This window comes from Tachypleus tridentatus, chromosome 3 (genome assembly GCF_004210375.1).
Source record: "Tachypleus tridentatus isolate NWPU-2018 chromosome 3, ASM421037v1, whole genome shotgun sequence".
In the NCBI taxonomy this organism is placed as follows: domain Eukaryota; kingdom Metazoa; phylum Arthropoda; class Merostomata; order Xiphosura; family Limulidae; genus Tachypleus; species Tachypleus tridentatus.
Genome location: NC_134827.1, coordinates 44,164,183 through 44,168,646, shown reverse-complemented (window position 1 = coordinate 44,168,646; position 4,464 = coordinate 44,164,183).

Here is a 4,464-nt window from a genome sequence, read left to right as displayed (position 1 = left end):
GTACAGGAGTGATAGTAAGTAAGTAGTTCTCTAGATAGGTGGACAACACTGTACAGGAGTGATAGTAAGTAAGTAGTTCTCTAGATAGGTGGACAACACTGTACAGGGGTGATAGTAAGTAAGTAGTTCTCTAGACAGGTGGACAACACTGTACAGGGGTGATAGTAAGTAAGTAGTTCTCTAGATAGGTGGACAACACTGTACAGGGGTGATAGTAAGTAAGTAGTTCTCTAGATAGGTGGACAACACTGTACAGGAGTGATAGTAAGTAAGTAGTTCTCTAGATAGGTGGACAACACTGTACAGGAGTGATAGTAAGTAAGTAGTTCTCTAGATAGGTGGACAACACTGTACAGGGGTGATAGTAAGTAAGTAGTTCTCTAGATAGGTGGACAACACTGTACAGGGGTGATAGTAAGTAAGTAGTTCTCTAGACAGGTGGACAACACTGTACAGGAGTGATACTAAGTAAGTAGTTCTCTAGATAGGTGGACAACACTGTACAGGGGTGATAGTAAGTAAGTAGTTCTCTAGATAGGTGGACAACACTGTACAGGGTGATAGTAAGTAAGTAGTTCTCTAGATAGGTGGACAACACTGTACAGGGGTGATAGTAAGTAAGTAGTTCTCTAGATAGGTGGACAACACTGTACAGGAGTGATAGTAAGTAAGTAGTTCTCTAGATAGGTGGACAACACTGTACAGGAGTGATAGTAAGTAAGTAGTTCTCTAGATAGGTGGACAACACTGTACAGGGGGTGATAGTAAGTAAGTAGTTCTCTAGACAGGTGGACAACACTGTACAGGGGTGATAGTAGTAAGTAGTTCTCTAGATAGGTGGACAACACTGTACAGGGGTGATAGTAAGTAAGTAGTTCTCTAGATAGGTGGACAACACTGTACAGGAGTGATAGTAAGTAAGTAGTTCTCTAGATAGGTGGACAACACTGTACAGGAGTGATAGTAAGTAAGTAGTTCTCTAGATAGGTGGACAACACTGTACAGGGGTGATAGTAAGTAAGTAGTTCTCTAGATAGGTGGACAACACTGTACAGGGGTGATAGTAAGTAAGTAGTTCTCTAGACAGGTGGACAACACTGTACAGGGGTGATACTAAGTAAGTAGTTCTCTAGATAGGTGGACAACACTGTACAGGGGTGATAGTAAGTAAGTAGTTCTCTAGATAGGTGGACAACACTGTACAGGGGTGATAGTAAGTAAGTAGTTCTCTAGATAGGTGGACAACACTGTACAGGGGTGATAGTAAGTAAGTAGTTCTCTAGATAGGTGGACAACACTGTACAGGAGTGATACTAAGTAAGTAGTTCTCTAGACAGGTGGACAACACTGTACAGGGGTGATAGTAAATAAGTAGTTCTCTAGATAGGTGGACAACACTGTACAGGGGTGATAGTAAGTAAGTAGTTCTCTAGATAGGTGGACAACACTGTACAGGGGTGATACTAAGTAAGTAGTTCTCTAGACAGGTGGACAACACTGTAGAGGGGTGATAGTAAATAAGTAGTTCTCTAGATAGATGGACAACACTGTACAGGGGTGATAGTAACTAAGTAGTTCTCTAGATAGATGGACAACACTGTACAGGGGTGATACTAAGTAAGTAGTTCTCTAGATAGATGGACAACACTGTATAGGTCCTGTTTCATTTATGTCTTTTCAACTTTTCTTCTAAGGGTGTGCACAACATAGAGTAGAACAAAATCTAATCAAAAGAAGCTTTATTTGCTCTAATCTTTAATAACAGTTTTGATATCTTCACTTAATCATCAACAAACCCCCAGAGTGACATTTTACAATTAACTACCTTTATGTTATCTTCCATTTACATTTAACCATCTATAAACCATGAAAACATTTTTCATCTAACCATCTACAAACCATCAAAACATTATACATTTAACCATCTACAAACCATGAAGAAATTTTTCATTTATCCATATTCAAATTATGAAAACTTTTACATTTAACCATCTAAAAACCACCAAAACATTTTACATTTAACCATGTATAATCAATGAAGAAATTTTACTTTTAACCTATCTATAAACAATGAAGATATTTTACATTTAACCATCTATAAACAATGAAGAAATTTTACATTTAACCATCTATAAACAATGAAGAAATTTTTCATTTAACCATCTACAAATCATGAAGAAATTTTACATGTACCTATCTACAAACCATGAAAACATTTTACTTTTAACCATCTATAAACCATAAAAATATTTACATTTAACTATCTACAAAGCATGAAAACATTTTACTTTTAACCATGTACAAACCATGAAAACATTTTACTTTTAACCATCTATAAACCATAAAAATATTTACATTTAACCATCTACAAAGCATGAAAACATTTTAATTTAACCATCAATAAACCATGAACACATTTTACATTTATTCATTTAAAAAAAAAACATGAAGAAATTTTTCATTTAACCATCTTCAAACTGTGGAAACTTTTTTACATTTAACCATCTACCTATCATGAACACATTTTACATTTGACCATCTAAAAACCATGAAAACATTTTACATTTAACCATCTTCAAATCATCCAAATATTTTGCCTTTAACCATCTACAAACCATCAAACTATTTTACCTTTTACCATCTACAAACCATCAAAACATTTTACATTTATCCATCTACAAATAATGAAAAAGGTTTACATTTATCCATTTTCAAACAATGAAGAAAATTTACATTCAACCATCTACAAACCATGAACACCTTTTACATTTATCAATCTACAAACCATGAAAATATTTTAAATTTAACCATCTGCAAACCATGAAAATATTTTACATTTGACCATCTATAAACCCATAAAGACATTTTACTGAAATAACTTATTTATTTAACAACCTGACTATATTGTTATTATGTACCCCTAGCTACAAAGATTGGCTTTTGTTTCATTCATAAGAATTGACCATTGTTTTTCGACCTCTTAATATCTTGTTCAGAAAATCACCATCACCTATATAAGGTTGCTGAAGTCCTGACCTAAAAGTTGAGAATAAGAAAAAAAACAACAACATGGAGAAACATCACTGTTGGTAAAACAAACTATGTAAGCAGACCACTTGATGGGTGCTTCCTAAGGGATCAAAATCATGTATGTCTTATGATTAGTGTATGATCTTTGATCATGCAGTTCACATGATGGGTGCTTCGGATATGAAATGTTTTTTTTTTTGGTTTTTTTAAATCAATCTAGCGTGAAAAGCTCGTGTTTGATAAGTTGGTATTTTCTCCAGACTTACGGAAACACGAGAAACAGTTTCCAAGAGATCCCTGTTTACTCTGGCTGAGAAAGTAACTCATGGACTGCACCTGACAGCTGAATATAGATATTTGATAAAGTGCAGTAGTTCAGACTAGTCACCCAGTCGGCACAAAAATCGATCCCAAAAACGGAAATTGTTCTAATGAACGGAAGGAAATCATTCTTTAACCCTATTGAAGCTCAGTAACTTGCACTGTCTTTAAAAAATTATATGTATTTTCACTGTTTGTTCTTATGAACACAATAGTTCGAAGGGGTTGAATTAGTAACAGCGAAACACTATATTATTATAAGAAAATACAAGCCCAAGGCTAAAAATATCTCAGTTGTGATCGTAGGCTTAACATTTTCATATAAAAAAATGAAATTGCTTTCGAAATCGCTTAAAAAATACAAAATAAAAAAATGAGAGGATAACTGGTGGAACAAACTTCACGAATTATTTGTTACATACACCTTTGCACAAACAAGTACATACTTTCTGTTTCCTATAAAGAAAGAGAATTTGACAATGAATATCTCATCAGCTTAACTTCACAGAAAATGAAATTTCAGACATTCTCTTAATCCCAGTGACTAAGTAATACTCTTATTTACGTAGCTATATTTTGAATCCCAGTGACTAAGCAATACTGTTATTTACATAGTTTTGTTTTGAATCCCAGTGACTAAGTAATACTGTTATTTATGTAGTTATATTTTGAATCCCAGTGACTAAGTAATACTGTTATTTACATAGTTTTGTTTTTAATCCCAGTGGCTCAGTAATACTGTTATTTACGTAGTTATATTTTGAATCCCAGTGACAAAGCAATACTGTTATTTACGAAGTTATATTTTAAATCTCAGTGACTAAGTAATACTGTTATTTACGTATGTAGTTATATTTTGAATCTCAGTGACTAAGTAATACTGTTATTTACGTATGTAGTTATATTTTGAATCTCAGTGACTAAGTAATATTGTTATTTACGTAGTTATATTTTGAATCCCAGTAGCTCAGTAATACTGTTATTTACGCAGTTATATTTTGAATCCCAGTGACAAAGCAATACTGTTATTTACATAGTTTTGTTTTGAATCCCAGTGGCTCAGTAATACTGTTATTTACGTAGTTATATTTTGAATCCCAGTGACTAAGTAAT